Raw genomic sequence first — 24,152 nt, forward strand, 5'->3', positions numbered from 1 at the left:
TGAACGCCATCCATCAAACCGGCTCTCGGAGCGAAGCGAGCGCAACGTGCAGGGCGTGCGGGGCGTACGCCGCGTTTATAGAGTAGCACCAGGTCTGAATTTCAACCAGAGAGGATCAGACGGTCACCCCCAGGAGCGCGGAGGCGTCTGAGGATACACCCAGCACAACATCGCGGCCGCCGGCCCTGTTTTCTCATTACTAATTACTTCTCATAATTGCCAGCCATATTTTCTCGGCGGTGTGTGATTCCTTGAGCCCCGGCAGATTATTTTATCTTTTAATAAGTTCACGGACACTTGACAAATTGAGCCGTTTATTTTTTTCGAAATAGATAAATAATAGCGCTGTTGTTTATTACGATCGGGGCGACGCAGACAGTCCCCGTTGCTCCGGGTCTGGACTCAACCCACCGGATCACAGACCTTTATCTTAATACACCAGTGCGGCGATTGAGTCTGAAGTCGTCTGGGATAATAACCCGGAGCACACGCTGACGTTGTAGTTAGTAATCCTGGCGTCGTTCAGCGGGCGCTCTAATCCACAGCCACTTCCAGGGAACAGAGATACATGTCATTAAGGAGCCGGTCGGGCTGAGGGGGCAGCCTGCTGCAGGAGGTCTACGGGTTATGCTGCGGACACGGGGAGATCCAGGCTGGTACGGTTTGCCTGTGAGGAGTAACCACTCTAATCCCCAGTGATATCTGCATAAAGACATCCCTTCCCCTGGCGATCGCTAGAAGGCCGGAGACACCTTGACAGGCTGAGTTCATGGGGGGGTCACTCACACACACGGGAGTAACCATGGAGGACAGGCATGTCCGGGGGGTTCTGTAACACGGGTCTCTGAGGGAGTTGTACTACCAGCGGTGGAGCAGGAATATACTAGACTAAAGAACCGCAGAACACTGTTTCTTCCCAGCTCATTTAGACTGACTTTAGTTTAGTTGTCACAAAAGGTAGAAAAGCTTGCCCATTGTAGATTGTGCAATCAATTCAAAGAAAGAAAAGTAACAAAGAAAGACACAAAACAAACCCATATGCCCATAATACTCCTATATATGAATTACTATCCATTCGAATTCTAATACATTATAATAAAATGGGCAAAGCAATTGAAGACGAACGATCAGCAGAAGCACCCACCTTCAAGTGTCAGGACAATAACCATAATGATACAGAATTTATACAATGTGCAAAGTAGAACCGGTACAACAGTACCGTTTTGGAAAGAAAATGAACAACAAAATGGGGATAAATAAATACAGTAACAATATACTCTGGTATAATGTTGTATAATATAATATAATATATATGTATGTCCTTCGTTCCTGCTGTGCGGTAGGTCAGAGGGGGCCGGTACTGGGGAGAGTCTTCCTCTGAGCTTCGCTCCTGGCCTTGAGGCTATTCTATCGCATCGCCACCAGAGAGGAATCGCCGCCGTTGGGTGAAAGGTCATTTCTGAGTGGTTTGGAACAAAAGTGTCTGACCTGGTGTTGACCTCATGTTAAAGCTCACCCTGAAAGTATGCTCCTGTAAAAGGATTGTGTACTTGTGCATCACCAGGAGTCCAGGACATCCTCGTATTTACTCTTTGTAAACCTAGCTAGCATGCCGCTTGTAACAGCAAGTGTGAGGAGGATTTAAATAATAAACCTGATAGACCTGATAGATGAGAAAAATGCATCACACAGAAATTATTTGTGTAAAGTAGCAGCGCAAAATTACAAAGTCCCACTCAGTGGAAACACGAGCAGCTAAAAACCACACTTTACTACACATAGTACTCGGCTAAAACGACAGGAATGAAAGTACTCGAGTCCTCCCCCGGCCTTGCGCTCGGCCCGCTCCACCATTACAGAACCTCTAGCCGAGCGTTGGTTCCATCCTGCTCCTCCATTAGTTTAACGTGCACCAGGAGGCTCCGTGCGGCCCACCTTGTTTATCCACATCTCCTTAACGTCCTCGCCGTGCTCACACACGCCGCTCTCAGGATTCACTTTACATCCAGCGTCTTGGTTAATAGGGTCGATGGAGTCGGTCCGGGCGTGTTCTGCAACCGGCAGTGGCGCCGCCCGATCACAGAGGAACGACACGGGACAGCAGGAACCTTCTCAGAACCTTTGTTGCACTGGTCCTTCCATAGCAAACATCTGACTCTCACTACCTACATCTCCAGTTCAAGTGGAGTAAAGTCCATTGTATTTGTAGAGTGCTGAATCAAACAGGCAACAAAGGTCTTACCGGTGCACATTATGTGTCACTCCCCTCACCCTGAGACTGCTAAAGGACAAGGAAAAAAAATATATCCAAGGGCAACACAGCGAGAAGGATCACAGAAAGTACCCACAGTCACTGTATCAGTATATAGTACGCTAGATAGAGAATCAGCCCAAAGTGGCCGCCGTAGATACATCAGCCTATCGTGAACACCTCGCAGGGTGTCACCAGACACACGCCCAAGCTACTCTGAAGATTGTGATTGGCCTAGGGATTATCGACAGTCGGCATTGACACTCCTTTCGACCTTCCCGTCTCCTCGAAGAGATAGTGAATGAAAGCATTAGCAAGGAGGATAGTTTGGTAACACAGCCTCTTCCTCTTCGTCCTGTCCTCCGTTATACCTTTGCATCGCTCAATGGCGATCTCACAGAAATAGCAGGGAGGTCACCCCCCTGACGCGTTAAGTCTGGTGGTCCAGGAGATCGGATGCAGGTGTGGAGTTCCACATTTATACTTAGTTCAGAAGTGAAATGACCACCCAGCTGAGGCCAGAGGAAGTTATCTTTTCTGTTCCTCAGCTTAAAAACAAGACACGGTAGCACAACTTAACAGCGGGAGGCAACACATAACTCACCACAGACATGACACAGAGGCACAACAACAAGGCGCTATATATAGAGCGCAGTGCATTATGGGAGTTACCTGGACCTTTCCTCCGGGCCTCCCCCCCGGGCATGCACCATAGCAAGACCTCTCCTGAAGACGGATATTGTTCTCTTCCTGACTCAGAGCTCGGGGCCAAATGCCCGCGGTGTGCACCGGGGCTGAGAGCCTGTCCAAACGGAGTCAGGGACCCCAGGAGCCGAGGGGGCTGCAGTTAGGGATAGCCAGACCTGGTTATGGTGTTCGACTCCACCCCGCCGAAAGGTACTGCTTTTGATTCCCCTCTTTTTTGCCTTCACGTCCGGCAAACACTTCCACATCCAGAGCGGCTTTGACCGATATTTTGTCATGGCGTTAAGAGCAGGTTGAGGAGAAGGTGATGCGTCTTGACGTTGACATTCGCGTATGAACCCGGAGCCTTCTGCCTCCGCCCTAGACGATTCTGTCCTCTGTGGGTCCTTGAGTGAGACGGCTAGCCCCCTACCTGCCCCTTGATAACATGTATCCTGGATCACTTTAGATTGCTTTGGATAATCGTGTCTGCTAAAATGACTGAATCGTATTAAATTAGACCCAACGTCTGTCACTGATGGAAAAGTACAAAGCGAGGCGGTTTACTCATGAGGCGAGAGTTTAGCTTGTCTTTTGGTGTTTCATTAGCACATGTTTACCTTTTCCAAATCATTCCCGTTATTTCGGTAATTTGGAGGGGGAGGTAGGGAGAGAACAAGAAAAACAAAGCTGTTGTATTACTTCTGTGTGCAACTGAAATTGAAAAGGTTTTCATTCCGTCAAAATGCCCCTCATTCATGATTCACACAGGGCTCGGGGGGGGAAGCACTCTGTGGAACCGAGTTGTGAATGTCACCCGGTGGTGAATCACCGCTCCATTCCAACACTCCAGTATCCCAACGAGAGCTCTCTCCGTACACCCCACTTCCCCGGGAGAACTCGCGCCAGAGGAGGAGAGAGAGACACGCAGACAGAGACACAGACAGAGAGAGAAAATAAAAGCGCAAGAGAAAGAAATGGGAGAAGACTAAACACAATGATTTCCGCATGGGGTTCGGAGTCAATTATGTATAATTAACCGTCAGCGGAACCGGGCGTCTGATCCGACACAATCAAGCGAGAAAAGAGCCATGTTTAGACACAACGTTTCAGGCGGGTTAAACAGCGTTTGCACTCCATAACAACGGGTAAGCTGAAAGAGAGCATCAGAGCTAGGGACTCATGCCGACGAGAGACGAGTTGAAATCCCTTCCGGGTATGTTTTTGAAAGTGCCGGCGTAGCGCTAGACAATAACCGACATGAGACGCAAGGCGAATGTTGGTCATCGGGCGAGTGGAGGAACCCTTTCGTCTGGTCGTAAACAAGTGAAGATCCTCCTCTGACTCTTTCTCCTCGCACTGCCGTAGGCATCCATCGCTGTGTTGGCATGCCGCTTTCATCTTCCATCACGCAAACCCTTCAACACATGTGTGTGTGTGTGTGTGTGTGTGTGTTTGTGTGTGTGTTTGTGTGTGTACATATGTGTAAATGAATGTGTGTGTGTGTGTGTGTTTGTGTGCGCACATGTGTTTTTTTTTTACATATATATATGTGTGTGTGTGTGTGTGCGTGTGTCTGTGTCTGTGTGTATATGCTGTGTGTAATTATGTGTACGCACAAATGTTTTGATGTATATGACTACATGCGTGTATATGCGCATGCACACGCACGTGTGCCTGTCGTGTGTGTTTGTGAGTGTGTTTGAGTATGAACAGACGACCACGCTGTAATTCACACAAAAATGGGGTAAAGGACTCCGATACTCCTCGACTATAAGAAGTCCCAGATGACAGGCAGCATTCACAAGGTCAGTGAGGACACACACAGCGACCACGCACAGAAGAAAGAGGAAATCATTCAATAATTACAAAGACGATTCCACAACAAAACCAAACATAACGTTAGAGTCGGTAATTATCCCCGCAATCATCGACCTTCCACGCCGGCACAGAGAAGACACAGAAATACAAATGAAACAACAACCACATTTGTATAAATTATCCTCTGGCAGCGGCTCTACATTTTTTATCCCGCTGCCACCCTTGGGGACCGCTGCTGAGCCGGCCAGCCGGAGTTACTCTGCCTGCTGATCGTGAGCGGTGTGTACCTGCGATCCTATTAACAACGATTATAGCGGTGGCAGCCGTCGCATATTCCAACGGAAAGGCGGGAAAACAACCAACAACGCCCGACGGGAATCAAACGTGTGTTGTGCCCGGGAGGATTGCAGTGTTGTTTGCACGTGACCAATTTCACTTGTTTTTGTCATGTGAAGCCATTTTCTACTATCTCTTGGGGGGTGGCAGTGGAAGGGGGGCGCAGTTTTTTCTCTGCTCTGCTTTTTCCTGCGGCGACATGGAAGCAATTTACAGGTGGATCCAGGCAAGGTGCCACACAGAGGGACTCACGCACATGCACACGCTCACACACACACAGGCCTACTCACACACACACACGTGCACCCACACAGACACGCACACGCGGATAGCTCTGGCATTCACAGAAAAGATCTATCCAAATTCTTACTGATCTGTCAGGAAGGCAGAGCCTCTCACTCGATCGGAGTTCTGAGACATCTGGCCGATGTTGTGATTTCTCAGATCCGTTACAGCCTTTAAGGGAGGAAAAACCTCCCCCAGCTTTAAGCCCGTTTCAGGGATCATGGATCATTTCTTTGTAGATTTGTATCTAGAATTAGGATAAAAAGATTGGGGTATTTTATTTACATACAAGAGTTTCTACCCTTCAACAAATACACTATTCAGGTTTCAAAGCGTGCTGCAAGAAAATCTTTCTAAAAGAGAATAAATGAGACAAATAATGAAAAAAATCTTTTTTTATATAATACAAAATACTAAAAGAATGTAGAATCAGTCGGAGAGTAAATCAAATAGTGAATTCTGTCTTGTAAAGAGGAGTGTTGCGTTGCAAGGCTCTCATGGGAAAGACATTCTAATCTAAGTGAGATATCCTTTTTAGAATAAAATGGGGGGACGGACTGAGCGGGCCTGTGACTCACTGCTACGACTAACCTCGCTGTGTCAGCACTCAACACACTGTCCAACAGTAGGCTATTGCTGAGCTTCATGGATCTCAATATCCTGCCTGCTATACTGGACAGCTCAGTTCCCTGAGCAAGAGGCCCAGCCCTCCCTGTTTGTAATGTGTAATCCAGCAGTCCCACTATGTTACATCAGAACTCCTGATCCAGCAGTCCCACAATGTTACATCAGAACTTCTGATCCAGCAGTCCCACAATGTTACATCAGAACTCCTGATCCAGCAGTCCCACAATGTTACATCAGAACTCCTGATCCAGCAGTCCCACTATGTTACATCAGAACTCCTGATCCAGCAGTCCCACTATGTTACAGCAGAACTTCTGATCCAGCAGTCCTACAATGTTACAGCAGAACTCCTGATCCAGCAGTCCCACTATGTTACAGCAGAACTCCTGATCCAGCAGTCCCACTATGTTACAGCAGAACTCCTGATCCAGCAGTCCTGCTATGTTACAGTAGAACTTCTTGCTGGGGGGTGGGCGACAGAGAGCCTTGGCTGGAAACCAAGAGCGGAGTTACGGCTTGTACCCTGTTTCGTTACGACTTGTTTCCTGTTTCGTTATGGATACATTCTAACGAAGAGAAAGTAATTTGCACAAGTGAATGAAGCTCCCTTCAAAAGGGATAAAAACATGTTTATTTCTACAGTGGCCAATCTACACTGTGTTGATCTAAAACCTTTACAGACACTTGTTCTGCGAGAATCAGCGTCTGGTAAGCTTGAAGTCCCACCGGGAAAAGCTTACCAGTGCTGGCTGAGTATGTGTTCGCCGTTCGCCAATTACGCGCTTACAGATCCCAGCCTCCGGCGACGCAATTGGTCAAAACAAATACCGAGCCAGAGAAAGTAAAAGCTCGCCAGCCGTCAGATTTGGGATCATGAATATCCAGTCTGATTACTGAGACAACACTGCCTGTGATCCATTTCCAGCGACCACGAGTGACTTCAGACACAGGGGCGTTGCGAGCGATTCCTTGACTAGCTGGTTATGAGCGTTGTGCTGCTTTCCCACCAGGCCTGAATCTCTACCCTCACATCGTCAACTTAAATAAAGTGGGCTTGTGCATGAAACTCTTGCCTCAGGCTGCCGCTCGCTGCTCTCTGTAGGCTCTTTAAAAAGCGTGTGCATCCTTGAGCTCGGAGAAAGGCTTGAAGACATCGTGTTAATGTCATGACTGGTGTGTGTTGCCATGGCTGTGCTTGTAAATACACTTTTGCATGCGTCTAATGTCTGCATGTTTGTACGTAGCCATACATGCGTGCGTGCGTGCGTCTGTATATCTATGCATGTGCATGTGTGGGGGTAGGCACACGTGGGTTTATACATGCCTTTATATGGGCATGTGTGTCTATGCTTAGGCATGTGTGTATTTGAGGGGAAGGGGGGGATTTTGACATCGTGTTTGTGTGTGTGTGCATGCGTGTTTAACAGTGTGTGTGGATGTGTCGAGGTGTGGACTTAGATTAGTGCGTTCAACATTATGTTACAGGAGCTCAACCGTGTAGCCTTCTGACACCTGAGTCTCAAATGACTGCCCACTAGGCCATTGCACACGCCATGTGCACAGTCCTCACTTTTATCTACACACACACGCTCACTCATGCACATACACGTACACAGGGCGCCCGGTTCAAACCAAAGGTTCCAACCAAAAGATACCTCTCTCTCTCTGTCTCTCATCTTTTCATCTCTCTAGCTGTTCCTCCATCTAACAGATGGCTGACCCATCTGTTCCTCTCTCTCTCCCTCCCTCTCCCTCTGTCTGTCTGTCTGTCTCTCCCTCTCCCCTCTCTCTGCCCAAGATATGTCTACATCCATTCCTCCCCTCCTCCCCCTCTGATGCTCACTCACTCCAGGGGGTGGCATGCCAACTCATCCCCTCACCCCTCATCCACTCACCGCTCACTCACTCAACACATTGTGTGTGTGTGTGTGTGTGTGTGTGTGTGTGTGTTTTTGTTACCTATATTAAAAACGCTGTGGGTTGGATTCGTTTTTGTGTGTGTGTGTGTGTGTGTGTGTGTGTGTGTGTGTGTGTGTGTGTGTGTGTGTGTGTGTGTTCGTCCACCAGTGGGTTGTAATTGTGTGTGTGTGTGTGTGTGTGTGTGTGTGTGTGTGTGTGTTCGTCCACCAGTGGGTTGTAATTGTGTGTGTGTGTGTGTGTGTGTGTGTGTGTGTGTGTGTGTGTGTGTGTGTGTGTGTGTGTGTGTGTGTGTGTGTGTGTATCTGTCTGTCTTGTAAAGAGGAGTGTTGAGTTGCACGGCTCTCATGGGAAAGACATTCTAATCTAAGTGAGATATCCTTTTTAGAATAAAATGGGGGGACGGACTGAGCGGGCCTGTGACTCACTACTACGACTAACCTCGCTGTGTCAGCGCTCAACATACTGTCCAACAGTAGGCTATTGCTGAGCTTCATGGATCTCAATATCCTGCATGCTATACTGGACAGCTGAGGGAATTACTGGTAGACAAACAGACAGCCATAGAGACAGGGAGACAAGCATACAGACAGGAAGAAAAGCAGATAGACAGGCACCCAGACAGACATAAACAGACAAAGCCATGCAGACACAGTCGACAGACATGCAAACAGACATGCAAACAGACAGACAGCCATGCACACAGACATGCACACAGACAGACAGCCATGCACACAGACAGGTAGCGACAAGCATCCAGGTGCCTGCAGGAGGTGGACGGGCAGAAAGGCCGGGCCGTTTGTCGTGCAGCAGCGGGACTCTTATTGGGCGGTGCGTGCGTCCATGAGCCCCCGCCACGAACCCCTCAACACTCAAAACAATGAGACTTTTGTTTTCCCTGAGCAAGAGGCCCAGCCCTCAATGTTTGTAATGTGTAATCCAGCAGTCCTACTATGTTACATCAGAACTCCTGATCCAGCAGTCCTACTATGTTACAGCAGAACTCCTGATCCATCAGTCCTACTATGTTACATCAAAACTCCTGATCCAGCAGTCCCACTATGTTACATCAAAACTCCTGATCCATCAGTCCTACTATGTTACAGCAGAACTACTGATCCAGCAGTCCTACTATGTTACAGCAGAAATACTGATCCAGCAGTCCTACTATGTTACCTCAGAACTCCTGATCCATCAGTCCTACTATGTTACAGCAGAACTCCTGATCCATCAGTCCTACTATGTTACCTCAGAACTCCTGATCCATCAGTCCTACTATGTTACAGCAGAACTCCTGATCCATCAGTCCTACTATGTTACAGCAGAACTCCTGATCCATCAGTCCTACTATGTTACAGCAGAACTCCTGATCCATCAGTCCTACTATGTTACAGCAGAACTCCTGATCCAGCAGTCCTACTATGTTACAGCAGAACTCCTGATCCAGCAGTCCTACTATGTTACAGCAGAACTCCTGATCCAGCAGTCCTACTATGTTACAGCAGAACTCCTGATCCAGCAGTCCTACTATGTTACAGCAGAACTCCTGATCCATCAGTCCTACTATGTTACAGCAGAACTTCTTGCTGGGGGGGGGAAGAGAGCCTGGGCTGGAAACCAAGAGCGGAGTTCCTGGTTTCCTCCTCCCCCTCTGATGCTCACTCACTCCAGAGGGTGGCATGCCAACTCACCCCTTCACCCCTCACCCACTCAGCGCTCACTCACTCAAGCACTCGACACATTGTGTGCGTGTGTGTGTTTTTGTTACCTATTTTAAAAACGCTGTGGGTTGGATTCGTTTTGTGTGTGTGTGTGTGTGTGTGTGTGTGTGTGTGTGTGTGTGTGTGTGTGTGTGTGTGTGTGTGTGTGTTTTGTTACCTACTTTAAAAACGCTGTGGGTTGGATTAGTTTTTTTTTATGTGTGTGTGTGTGTGTGTGTGTGTGTGTGTGTGTGTGTGTGTGTGTGTGTGTGTGTGTGTGTGTGTGTGTGTGTGTGTGTGTGTGTCCACCAGTTTGTCAGTGTCCATCATTTAGAATTTGGAAGTGCTTATGTTTGTGGGTTGTAATTGTGTGTGTGTGTGTGTGTGTGTGTGTGTGTGTGTGTGTGTGTGTGTGTGTGTGTGTGTGTGTGTGTGTGTGTGTGTGTGTGTGTGTGTGTGTGTGTGTGTGTGTGTGTGTGTGTGTCCACATCAGTTTGAGTGTGGAAGTGCTTATGTTTGTGTACACATCTGCTTATGGTGGCACATTTGTCTGAAGTGTGCTGGACACAAACCATCTGTGAGCAATGTGTGTGTGTGTGTGTGTGTGTGTGTGTGTGTGTGTGTGTGTGTGTGTGTGTGTGTGTGTGTGTGTGTGTGTGTGTGTGTGTGTGTGTGTGTGTGTGTGTGTGTGTGTGTGAGATTCCCTGCCCGCCAGCCTGCATGCATGGGTGCCTTTGTGTGTGTAAGACAATTATTGCAATTTAGTCGCCAAAATTCTATTACTTTTTCATAGCTTGACTTATATTTGAATGACACTGAAATATGAATCATATTTAACATTCACATTTTCATAGCTTTTTTGGTGCACATTCTGGCAAAACCTTCATAAACGCCTCGCCTCTCCGAATCCGTATCGACACTGAAAACCAAAAACAAAAAAGTCTTTTACATAGTCTTCCTCTACCTTCCTACAGAACAAAAAGGCTATTCCAGTAACAGCCTTAAGTGTAACAGTTATACGAGTGTCGTTTCAGAATTTCTGGCTGCATCTAAGTGTGAACATATGCCTTCTCTCTCCCCCTCTACCTGCCAGTCTCTCCCTCGTTCTGTCTCTCTCTCTCTCTTACCTCTCTCGCTATGCTCTATCCATCTCCCTTTAGTCATTACCCATGTCGCCTTGTCACTCACACATCTCTCCCTCCCTCTCTCCCCCCCCCCCTCTCTCCCTCTTTGACCTTGCCATTAAAGATAGGTAAAGAAGTGACAGAGGGAGGGGCAGTGGGGGGGGGATGTATGATTGACAGGCGAGCACAAGGCCGACCTTACGCACACATAAATACCGACAGCTTACACACACACACACACACACACACACACACACACACACACACACACACACACACACACGGTACCCTGTATGGTACTGGTAGGAAGCAGATATTCAGATAAACAGGAGCTGCCGGGGGTCAGGATAAGCCGGAGCTAATGATTGGTTTAGACACCTGTGGCGGGGGAGTCAACCGGGAGAAAAGGAGGAGGAGGAAGAGGAAGAGGAAGATGGGGAGGGGAATTACTGGTCGACAAACAGACAGCCATAGAGACAGGGAGACAAGCATACAGACAGGAAGAAAAGCAGATAGACAGGCACCCAGACAGACATAAACAGACAAAGCCATGCAGACACAGTCAACAGATAGACAGCCATGCACACAGACAGCCATGCACGCAGACAGGTAGCGACTAGCATCCAGGTGCCTGCAGGAGGTGGACGGGCAGAAAGGCCGGGCCGTTTGTCGTGCAGCAGCGGGACTCTTATTGGGCGGTGCGTGCGTCCATGAGCCCCCGCCACGAACCCCTCATCACTCAAAACAATATGAGTCTTTTTAAAAGGTGCACTACCCACAGAAGGCCTACGTCAGCACACGGTGCTCGCCGCAGATAGGCTGTCGATGGCGCTGAAGGTCGATGGAGGAGTGAGGACATGGGAGGAAGCATGTTCGGCCGGCTGAAACGTTGAACACCAGCAAACGCACACACAGGGAGGGAAGGACGAGTCACGGGTGTGTGCGTGTGTGTCGGCGTGCATTGTCCTGCCTTTGTGGTTGTAGCGTCCACACTTGTAAGCAGTATGCATCCTGTGTGCACGTGCTTGGCTCATAGTGAGTGCATGTTTTAGAGTGCGAGAAATATGCACGTACGCTCACACACATTCTCCTTCCCTCAGCTGGTACCATAGACCCACCTGCTGTGGCCAGCTGTGGTCGCACAGAGAGGGAGAGACAGAGAGAGACAGGGAGGGACAGAGAGGGAGACAGAGAGAGAGGCTGAACCTCCAGCAGAGAAGAAACAGGGAGGCAGGGGAGGTTTTGAGGGGAGGGTGAGGAGATGACAGGAAAGCAGGGGAGGGGAGGAGAGTATAGAGGGGAGAGGAAGGGTGAGGAAAGGAGGTATGAGAGTCCCTTGGGAGAGGAGTTAGAGATGGGAGCAAGCGAGGGGAGAGGGGAAAAGGCGAAAGATTCAGAGGGGAGGAGAAGAGAGACTGGCTAAGAGGTGTAACCGAGGGCATCGGGCCAACTGTATTTTAAGTTGGCCTGTTGCCGCCCCAAAGCCTCACCTCCCCCACACACACACACACACACACACACACACACACACACTCACTCCTCCTCCCCTATCAGGTCTTAGTTGGGTTGATAGCATATGAATCCACGCAGTATGCATCCACAGACAGATGCTCTGCAGCGTGAGCATACAGACACACACACACACACACACGCACGGCATGCACAGTGCGAACCACCCGAGGAACAAATTACAGTACAGATGCTTTCAAAGGCAAATGAGCATATGTCATGATGCATCTTGACCGAAAAAGTACCTTGCCTTACACACACACACAGAAACTTTCTCCTTCATACTCACACACCGACTTTCTCTCTTTCACACACAAGCACACACACACAGACATACACAGAAGGATCCTCCTATCTGCTCACACATCAGCTCCCTCTCTTTCACACACACACACACACACACACACACACACACACACACACACACACACACACACACACACACACACACACACACACACACACACACACACACACACACACACACACACACACACACACACACACCCTTTTCTCACAGACACAGCATCGTGTTGGATCAACCTTGATCACATGTGATCTCAGCAACAGCGGCCTCCCCCCTCCCTCCATCCCCCCCCCCCCCCCCCCCCCAGGTTTCGTATCAGACCTTCTGCCTCCTTCGCCACCCTCCATTACACCTTTGCCCGTGCTACGCTGCCTCCCCTCACACCCGTGGCCGCCCCCATCACCCCTGGAGCGTCACGTCCTCCAGTCAGAAGCCGTTTACGACAAACGTAAGCAAGAGTCGCCGGCGCAGCAGGACAGATTTGCAGGACAATCGAGTAGAAATATTCAAATCTAAAGAGACAACACAGATTTAAGACTTTGGAAGCTTCAAATAACGTTGCAGGAGGGAAGGAATTGCCGAGGTAGCAGCGAAATGAGATCGTTAAGTTCAGATGTGTGTGTGTGTGTGTCTGTGTGTCTGTGTGTGTGTGTGTTTGTGTGTTTGTGTTGCGTGCGTGTGTGTTGGCGTGTATATGCATACAAGCGTGTATCTGCGTGTGTGAGCGTGAGTTAATATTAAGTTGCTCATAATTCTTGCCACGAAACTGGAGTGAGCATGAGGTTACGGAAATAAAAAACACAACAGGGTCATAAACCATCTGTGTGTGTGTCTGTGTGCGTGTGTGCATGCCTGCGTGTGTGAGTGTCTCCCCACATCGCCGTAATGAACTTCACAGTAGTTGCCTGCTAACGTGTGTATATTCTGAAATAAATTATTTCCATGGGAAAAGACTTCAGTGAGCACAGAGGGGAGACAAACAATGTTAATGTTTTATGCTTGGGGACACACACACAAACACACAGTCAGACAGACACACACACCTGAGCGGTTTAACAACTGTTCTCAGGGTACCTTGACGGGAAGAGTAAACGTGGCGGGAGCAACGATTCTCGACAAGCAACAACAACAACAACAACAACAAGATGGGAGGAAACAGAGACGAGAGAGAGGATTGAGAGATGGTAGTGGTTGGTTGGACGGCGATAAAGAGGGGCGTGAGACGTAGTGGGGGGCCCTGGAGGGATTAAAGGGGTTGGGGGGGGGGGGGGGGGGGGGGGGGCAGACAAAGTGAAGACCTTGCTGCAAGGGGCGGAAGGTGGAAGATGTGGAATGCAGATGAACAATAAAGTCAAGCAGTTCAAGGAGAAGAGAGAGTGTGGCAGCATATCTGTATTGTTTGTGCTGTAATTCGTTTGGGTTGAGGGACTTCCTCTTGAGAAAGCGGCCTGTATAATAAATGACTGCATTGTTTATTGAAATAACTCTTTTGGACGAGACAGACGAACTGGGTTGGAAGAGAGAGAGATTGGGCAGTAGCCTAGAGCCTCTGGGGGGAATTGAACCTGTAGTCTCTACAAGGCGTATTGCCTCTATGGTTCCCAAGCTAGCAGGGGGAGCAGCCCGGCGTCCAGGTGTACAGGTGTAGCATACATCTATGTGTGTGTTTGTCTGGGTGTGTGACTGGAGGCGTGGTGGAGGCCACTGGGTCGTCAGATCTTCCTCCCAGGCGTTTTTGTCTCAAATGGTAAACGCTGACGCCTGCATAGGGAAATGCTCCACAGGAGTGTAACTGGCCAGAGAGGGCGGGACTTTCAGTGACATGGGTTTAGGGGCGAGGGTGAAGGAGGGACTTTCGACAGTGGGATATCCGTTTCCTGTTGCATGTTTTGGATGCGTCCAAAACATGTTAAATTATTCGTCAAACAATCGTGTTCTCTGGGTTTTTGTTTTGGTTCTCCTTGTCATGTTCATATATTTCTCGCTCCGGGGACTGTGAACTGGTGTCCGCATTTCATAGGATGTAAGAGAACGGATATTGTGTTCGAGTAGACCGATGGAACGATAAAAAACATGGACTCCACAGGGGATGGGCTATCAGGGCCATGGACAGTGACCCAGCAGGAAGTAAGCCATATCGGGTGTAGCACAAAAATATCTGTATCGAAACAGCCCAAATATATGAAAATTAGGCATTAAAGTCTGAATGTATTATGTTTGAGTGTGCATGCATGCCATGGAGCAACACAACCGTCTATAACCTGAAATGACTAGCTGGCCCATGAAACCTCCCCACATACAGAAGCTCACTGCAGGAGAGAGAGACAGAGAGACAGAGACCCAGAGAGAGATGGAGAGAGAGCGCAAGGGAGAGAGAGAGGGGAAAAGACAGAGAGAGAGAGTGAGAGAGAGAAAGAGAGAGAGAGAGTGCGAGAGAGTGAGAGCAAGAAAGAGCGAGACAGAGAGAAGTCAGAGTCTCAGCAAGTCAAGGAGAACCAAAGTCAGCGGGCCGGTGCCAGGGAGGCTGGGAGACGTGAGTCATTAAGGGCTCAGAGATGGAAGATGGCTTGTAGGTTCGTGAGAACCTCGCGAATTGGAGCTGGCACCGGTTTGTGGGGGAGTTGAGGGGGAGGTGAGGGTGTACTGCCAACATCAAAGTGTAAAAAAAGTAGTTTCCCGGCATTGAAATTCACCGGGGGAGAAATACGTTGAAATAAACCGACATATTGCGCACCCCTTTTGGACAGTAACCTAACTTTCCTCACTAACCTAACTTAACTCTGTAACTTAACTTAAGCCACACACACACACACACACACACACACACACACACACACACACACACACACACACACACACACACACACACACACACACACACACACACACACGGTACTTCTTTGTGCATTTAGCAATACGTATATATATACACACATTATACATACACCTACACACCCATTTACATACACATTGATGCATCTAAACATATTTGCATACATACATATTCACACACCTAACGTTAAAACAACATAAATGGTAAACGTTAAAACAACAACATCCACATGATCCGACATACACACACCTACACTAAAACAATAACATAAATCGAGATATATCCCTATAAATGCACCTAAACCTACTTGGGTGCACGCACACACACACACACACACACACACACACACACACACACACACACACACACACACACACACACACACACACACACACACACACACACACACACACACACACCCTCTAGCACCTGTATGTTAGCACCCGGGTAGCATCCACACCTGGTGCAGGTGTGGATGCTACCCGGGTGGGTGTGACCGAGGCTGAGATGAGGAGGAGCATGGTCTCAGGGCCCGGTGTGTAGTAAGCACAACCAGGAGGAGCGGCAGCACGGAGGAGCAGGTGAGGAGGAGGAGAAGGAAAGAGAAGGAGGAGATGGACAAGGTAGATGAGGAGAAGGAGGCAAAGAGAAGGAGGAGGTGAGAAGGAGCAGATGCTGCGGTGACCCACTGCAACGCTTCTAGAGCGAACCGCCACACGCTGGCGAGAGAGGAGACGATAGACAGAGTGGAGGTAGAGGGAGAGAGAACGACGTGGAAAGAGTGGTTGGAGAGAGTGAGGAAGAGAGAGAACTGAAAGAAGGGGAGAGATGGAAAGAGGGATAGATAGGTAAAGAGTTTCAAGTGATGGAGAGAAAGGGGTGGACAGAGGAAGATGGAAACAGAGAAGAGGGGGGAAGAGAGAGAGAGAGAGAGAGAGAGAGAGAGAGAGAGAGAGAGAGAGAGAGAGAGAGAGAGAGAGAGAGAGAGAGAGAGAGAGAGAGAGAGAGAGAGAGAGAGAGAGAGAGAGAGAGAGAGAGAGAGAGGACAGGATGAGGAGACTGATTGAGATGAGATGGCGAGAGATGAGGGAAGAAAAGGGAGGGGGGGGAGGGAGTGCAGAGAGGGAGTGACAGAGACGGAGAGGGAAAGGGGGGGAACTCAGCTGTATCATGAGTGTCATCGACGTAATGAGAGGATATCTGTCCTCTGGAGGACTGGGAGGAAGAGAAGGAGAGCGAGTGGGAAAGAGTAATGAGTTGAATAGGGTATAAAAGCAGAGGGTGCCAGACGTGACTCGGGGGGGGGGGGGGGGGGGGGGGAGAGAGAGAGAGAGAGAGAGAGAGAGAGAGAGAGAGAGAGAGAGAGAGAGAGAAGTGAGTGACAAAGCAACATGGGTAATGACAAAAAGGAGATGGATAGAGGGAGAGCAACGGAGGCAAAGAAGATGAAGAGAAGATGAAAGGAACATAGGCAGGCTCAAAGCGAGCCAGAGGGAGAGAGTGAGGGAGGGAGGGAGGGAGGGAGGGAGGGTGAGTACAAGCGACTAAATTGCAGACGGAAAGCTAGAGAAAGAAGGAAAGAGAGCAAGGGGCGATAAGAGACGGAGGAGGCATTAAGGGGAATGGTGTCGGTCACGCTGGGCTGACCGGCCATCATCACCATGACATCATGACGTGGGCATAGGGGAGCACAACCGCTGGCTTGAAAACATCTGCAATTATTAACCTTTTCTTGAAGGGAGGGAGAGGGAAAGGGAGAGAGGGAGAGAGAGGGAAAAGGAGAGAGAGAGAGACACAACGAATAGAAGGAGAGAAAGTCAGAGACTTGAAAAACTGGACCAAATTAGGACCAATCTTGGAATGAAAACCTTGCTGTCCTGCTCCACGCCTCTGTTCAGCGTCCCCTTTTGTGTGGGCTGGGAGCGCCACACAATCACTGCGTTTGTCGGCGGCAAATTAACTGTCATTAGCTAAAATGATTCCTTTGTTTCCCCCATTTCACGCGGCGCAACCCGATCCGTCAGCGGGGGCGACAGGCGGGCCCTCATGTCCCTTACAAACCGCCGCACTAACGCCGGCCCACCAGAAAGGCCCCGGAACTTCAAACGGGAGGTCATTCCTCATTTCGGGGGGGGGGGGGGGGGGGGGGGCAGTTCCGCGTTCCCGGCGGCGGCGAGTCATACATTATTTTCCTCACTCTTATTCCTTCGGTCTGAGCTTTGCTGTCAATCATCTGGGCCCCCTAAGATCTTAGCCCCCCCCCCCCCCCCCCCCCCCCCCCCCGCTCCTCCGTCGGTTTCCTCACGTCCGGCCCAGAGGATCATCCGTCAGCCAGGTTGTCATCCGCTCGGTTGCCGCCGACGCTCCGTCATTACCCCTCGCACATTCCAGGATCCTTCCAGAATTCCAATTGACTGGAGAGGTCGGGAGGGGGGAAATAGGGGACGGGCCCCCGGGATCAGTGTTTTCTGGAGGGGATTGGTTGTCGGGAGGGGGGGGAACAGTAGGGGGGGGGGGGGACCAGATCGTTTGGTTCAACAATTCGGTGAGGGGACGACTGGGTGGAGGTGAGGAAATGGTCGCAAAATTTGCTTTTTCCGCTCCACGTCCGTGACAAGTGTGAAGAATTAGACGGGGTGTTTGAGACCGGCTGCCTAGGCTTGGTTGATCCGGCACCGTCGGCAGCTGTTCACCGGGGTAGAGGGCCTCTGACGCTTCGGACTTTGGAAACGCAAATTCACGGGCATAATATGGGATTGCACTTGGGACCGAGGGATGAGACAGACAGGAGGAAGAGTGATAAAGGACATGGACCCTGAATCCCAATAAGCTGTAATACCAGACTTCAACGTGCTCCTCAGCAATTGGATTGTCCCCAATATTTGAAAAAGGACTGGAAAAGTCAATCCACGAAACCGGAGCAAAAGTCAACTTCTTCGACGAAGTGCAATTACAGAAAACCATGTCCTCTGCAAATGTCAAATCGGTTATTTTCACCAGATTAACAAAAAACCACCCATGTAGTACCCCCAGCGCCATAATTAACAGCCAAATAAACAACAACACAGAGCTATTTGTTCTCCTGCTTTCACGTTCCTAAAAAAAGCCTTAATTTGGCACAGGCTTCCAGGGTTGTTTCACTAATTGTTAGAAAGTGATTTTGGATGGAATAAAATCGACATTGTAATAGAGTCCAGACAACCACAGGGTTTGCAGCAAGACTTGACTAAACACAGACGTATTAGGCCAGAGTCATGGGGCGAGAAAGGGATGGAGCCTTCGACCCTCTCGTTTAAACTTCTACAACTGAAAAGGTTTTTCCTACCATCTGCAGCACCCGGCATTACCCTGCTCCACACCAAGGTCAACGGCATCAACGGTGACGATGAGGAGATCATCCCACCTACCAAGGAAATGCTTCAGCAACACATGCACCGTTCTGCACAGAGTGTGACAGAATAACATTTTGGCAGCGCATTTGTTCTTCCCAAATGTGTAAAAATACTTCTCTATCCGCTCCACTAAACCTGTGAAACACTTTGCACTGTATGTACATGTTGTTATTGTGTTATATTCTGGGCAATGTACTTGTTGACAAAAATATGTATCTCATTTCCTTTTTACATAGGCCATGTTACAGCATGTTTCCCAAGCTGATAACCCTCTTTGAATTGAATTGAGGGGGAGGGAGAGAGAGAGAGAGAGAGAGAGAGAGAGAGAGAGAGAGAGAGAGAGAGAGAGAGAGAGAAATAGGCAGCTAGGGAGACAGAGAGCGAGAGTCAGAACAAGGGAGGGAGAGCAGTAGACGGGAAGAGAGGGAAAGCGAGAGAAGGAAGTGTAAGAACTACAAGCTCCTCGAATTGAATCTTCTGCATGGCATTATGCTTGTCTGTCATAAAGCCTTCAGCTCTGAGCCCCATGAAAGCAATAACACACACTCACACACTTCCTGACATGATTTTCCTTATATTCGGTGTGAGCCGAAGACACAGGCTCACCCGACTCTCATACGTTATAAATAACAATAAAATCTGTCCTTAAATCAAGGTGTACTTCATCACAGCACAACGTAAAAAAAAAAAGATACCTGTGTCGCCGTGGAGTATGCCACTATGCGCAGACCCCTTTTTATTGTACTTTCTTTCTGCTCTCATTGATTGTGTATTTTGTCACCTGTTTGTTCTTCCTTTCATCATTCATCTCCCTCTCCCTCTCTCTCTCTCTCTCTCTCTCTCTCTCTCTCTCCCCCTCTCTCGTCAATAAACAAACAGAGCAAGGTTCTTCTTGTCCTGCCATGTGTCTGCTCAGTCGTTTGTGTCTGAAGGCCACGTTGTGCAGGCGAGCGCTGCTTGTGTTTGGGCCATGTAAACCTGTAAAACCCTTGTTAGAAGCCAATCATGCTGTCCCTGCTCCAATTACGCTCCCTTCCTGAAAGCGTCAAAAACACTCTTAAAGTACAATAACGGGCTCCAGCCGTCAGGGACGGTAGAAATGGAGGGCTTTTGTTTAATTTCCAGACCTACCCAAAACAACGTGCCATCGTTCCAGCATGGCCACGTCAGACCCCCTCCATCGCCAGGGCCAGTCGCTCAGCCTTGGCGTTATAAAGGAGGACCCACGCCTTTAAAAAAGCTTTCAGGATTTGGTTCATTCTGGGGCTGCAGGGTTGCAGGCTCCGGGGTAAACATCCCCACGTTTCACCTGCAATAAGCGGAGCACAGGTGTGTCGCGTCACCGCTTCGTCAGCAGGTGACAGGGTAACATGCAGCAACCTTCCCCGGGGAAGCAGCCATCGCATGGAAAACCAGCGTCCATGTGCTATTGTTGGCGCTCAGTCCTCCGTCTTCCAAGAGGAAAGACGGCGTGCGTCAGGGGAAGCCAGGAGCCACGCGGCTGAGCACAAGTGGACTGACCGTGGCAGAGTCCATCACTCTTCCTGCCGCCGTCTCCCCATCACATAGGCTCCGTGACCCTGCCTCTGTCTGCCTGCGAGGGGGCAGGCCTGGGCAGGGGTGACGATAAAACAAACAGACAGCTCCCATTTATACAGTCAGGTGTCATGACCATGATATACAGCCACCGCCGCCGGGTGCTGCAGGGAGAGACTGCACTAATAGCATAGGAGGGGGGGGGGCGGTGAGTTGGGGAAGGGGTCGGACATCACCACGCTCATCGCCATCCTCCTCATGTTGACGCTGATGATGATGGCTAGGGTTAGGGTTATCGTAAGGGACCTACTACACTAAGGAGGGGGGGGGGGGGCGTGGAGTTTGGTGGTTGTTTTCGTGGGGGGTCATCTCCACCATCATCATCTTCAATGGGGGGGTTGTTGGTGGCCAGTTCAGGGCGGTCATCACCATCCCATCATCGTCATGGGGATCAACGATGATGATGATGGTGGTGGTGATCACGGAGAGGAGCGTTCAGAGCGGTGTGTTTGGCCAAAGCTCCCCAGCAGAGGAATGAGTCTGATTGGACGTGAGTCGAGTGCCGCACTGTTTCCCCCTGACCGGTTTCATCGAGTCGTGCCGCTGAATTAATCGTGCAACACAACGCTGCCAAAAAAAAAAGCAATTGACAAAATGTTATTGCCGCCAGTGGTGGAGGAGAATATGTTTAGGGGGGAGAGGGGTGAGGGCAGAGAAGGACAGGGGGGGGGGGGGGGGGGGAAGGGGTTTACATCCAGTTCAGGAAGAGCTAATCGGGCCAGGGAGCACACATGCACCGGCGTGCGCTGGGAATGACGAGAGAGAGTGGCTGTCGCCTCCCGGGGGGGGTGAAAAACTGAGCCTTTCAGAGCGGGCGCAGCGGCGGTCGCCACTCGGGGGGCCGGCGGCGACGCGAGGGGAAGGAAAGCACGGGGAGCACAAACGTAATTATGTGGGGAGGGTGGGGACGTGTAGTACGGAGATCATATTTAAAGGACGCGGGCGCCCTGATGGTGTGACATGCAGGGAGACTTCAGGGCTTGAGGGGAGCCGTCGTGCCAGGAGTCATTACCCCTCGCCAAATAGATTCTTCATTGCTTTCCCCCCCCCCCCCCCCCCCCCCTCCTACAACAGGTCCCGGCATCAACAGATAGAATAATAACTTCAGAATGGAGGGCCGCAGACAAGAGTCTGCCTTGGGTGTGTGTGTGCTTTCCTTTTAATCTTTATAAATATGCTCCAAAATGACTTGGGCCTATATACTCTGGATCCTTTTGGCTCGTCTCCCATGGGATGCATACCTAAGTGATAGAAGGCCTTGTTGAGGACTGTGTTCTAGTGTAATCCGCTCTCTGCCGGTTCAGAAATCTAACGCTATCCTCTGCCTCACAGATGGCTCAACGCAACAAAAAAATAAAAAAATGAGAAAAAAAATTAACTGGGTTATTTTGCAACGGTGTGAAAGGGATCGCGCCGCCACCATCCAACATTGCCAGCTGGTCGTTTTCATTGCAGTTTAGTCTCATTTTAGGTATGAAAAATACAAACACATCATTCTGTCATTTGCTCTGCGGTGACGGCGCTGCAGCCTTTTGCCGGGGACCATCACTGGTGCGAACCGATAATGAAACAACAAGTGCCACACATGGCGACGGTAATACCCCCTACTGTAGTCAAAGTAGGGCTTGCTGTTTGACCACTCGCGACTCCCCGACTCACCGTTGTTGAGCCGGATGTGCGCTGACCCGCTGGTTCGTTGCCAAGGTCGCACGGCGAGAATTGTTTGAGCTGGAGCACTACCTGAGTGAAAACAATGTGGGGAAGCGATTGGTGAACGAGTAGCGAGGCTATCGCGAAGGAATTACTTTACACGCTGCTATTGATTCAATTACACAAGAGAGAGCGCAAACGGCCAACGAAGCTAAAGGCAGCCTGTGATTGGTCAATAATGACTAATAGATTTTTCTACCTGATTGCTTTAAACCCCTTACTAAACAGATAGCCTTAGTGGTTTTTGAGCTAATAGCAACCATTAACCGTTTCCAACCCTGGAGGCCTACCTAAACTAAACAGATGCGTCAAGTACAATTTATTTCTACAGCCCTTAATCACCGTTTGTGTCAAAGTGCTAAAAGGCAGACGACCAATCACCCCACCTTGAGAAGGAACACAGGAGAGGGAACCGTCTTTAACTACATTTGATTCTCTAGCCAATCGACATGAAAGAAAAAACACATGGACCGAGAGGGGCATTTCACTTCATTTCAATGTTTTAAGTGGTTTGTGTTTTGCTAGTACCTTTTTCGTAGCACACTTAATGATGTATGCAAGTATTGAAGTTTTCGTAGTTATAAAAATCATCATTGCAAATTTGTCATTTTGTTCCCAATTAAAATACACTGCAAATCTCTAAATCCTGATGTCTCGAACAGGTGCTTGTCAATTAGCGAAGCTCAAAACATAGGAGGAGACCGTGATTTGATTGGATCGTGCTTAATTGAAATGCTTGCCAGCCATGCCCTTTGCAGGCTTTATGAGGTTGTCTTTACAACCAAAACAATTTAAAAATGTGACAATACTGACCAACACGGCTGAATAGGTAATTAATATGCCTGGTTATTAGATTAAAAAGAGACTCTAGAAGTCTGATTATTCATCCAAAGTAGGCTGCGGATGAATATATTATAGGATTTGAACCCAACTGCCAGGCGAGGGATATTAGTGCCCTCTAGTCGGCTACGTTACTTATTCATAAGGCGGTTAGAACAAGTGAGGTTTCTTAAAGTACGGTAGAAAAAAGCCTTAGGGACGGAGCATCACCAACGGCAGATTAAATATGAATTCAAAACACAAAATGAAATGACGAGAACATCGATCGACCCAGATAAAGAGGAGACTCAGTTGCCAAAGACATTGATGCTACCAGAAGATCAAACAACCTCACCTTACACACATACAGAATATACAATTATACACATTACAACCTAAGTCCACCCGGTAATCAGAGGGAAAGGGTGTAAAATTCAAACAAAGGGCAATGTTTTTTTCTTTCTGTGAATCACTCTTCTCCCCCCGCGTACACGTGTTTGCAGAACTCAAATAACTCCTTATCTAGTAATTATGGGCCAACACTGTAGCCCATTAAAGCAGGCTTTTTCATTGTCGGAAGTGACCTTTCCAAGGGACGCTGACGACTGAGGCACATGTTAGTGTCACATATGGCCGTTATAAAATAATCACTTAAATAGGCCTGTAGGCTACTGCTCCTACCACATGTCGTTATGAGAATAGGCCTAACCTTACACCTTGCACTGCAATGCTCGGTTTTCTAGTTTAGTCGTGGAATACTTTGAGGACATAAGTATTATATAACTTATTTAATCATGCTCACCTTAGTTGTATGCCCTCCCTTGCTGTGTAGCAGGGGCACCCCGTACCTACATTCAAAAGAACAGCGTTTGCTGGACTTCAATAACCAGCTCATTTCCCATTTATCGAAATCCCATTTCTGTTCCCATCTGCCAACTAGTCACCTGTGAAACTAGTTTTTAACCACGGCTCCGAGGCAGGAGAGGTCTACTCATCGCCTTTTATTGGTGTTTATCCCAGACCGTAAAACGCGCTCGAGTGGCACCCTCGCGCTGTGCGGGTCGTTACAATGTTGGGAAGAACAAAAAGAAAGAAAACACGCGTGGGCTGAAAAAAAAAAGTAAAGTGCATTTCACATGCAATTAAATGGAAGAATTTGTGTAAGCAAAGTGGGAGAACGGGGAGACATTTTGAAAGACTGAAAGGGGGGAGCATGCGGGGATGGGTACAAAATACATTGC

At 49.0% G+C, this 24,152-nt stretch overlaps 1 long non-coding RNA gene across 1 annotated transcript; it reads right to left on the reverse strand.

Moving 5' to 3' along the window:
• Window positions 1–480: 480 nt before the first annotated feature.
• Window positions 481–22,792, reverse strand: LOC130388050 (uncharacterized). Its single transcript, XR_008896370.1, has 3 exons — window positions 22,621–22,792; window positions 22,042–22,122; window positions 481–548 (listed from the first exon to the last, which is right to left on the reverse strand). It is a non-coding gene; the product is annotated as an uncharacterized LOC130388050 (long non-coding RNA).
• Between the last annotated feature and the right edge of the window lie 1,360 nt (window positions 22,793–24,152).

This window comes from Gadus chalcogrammus, chromosome 8 (genome assembly GCF_026213295.1).
Source record: "Gadus chalcogrammus isolate NIFS_2021 chromosome 8, NIFS_Gcha_1.0, whole genome shotgun sequence".
Lineage (NCBI taxonomy): Eukaryota > Metazoa > Chordata > Actinopteri > Gadiformes > Gadidae > Gadus > Gadus chalcogrammus.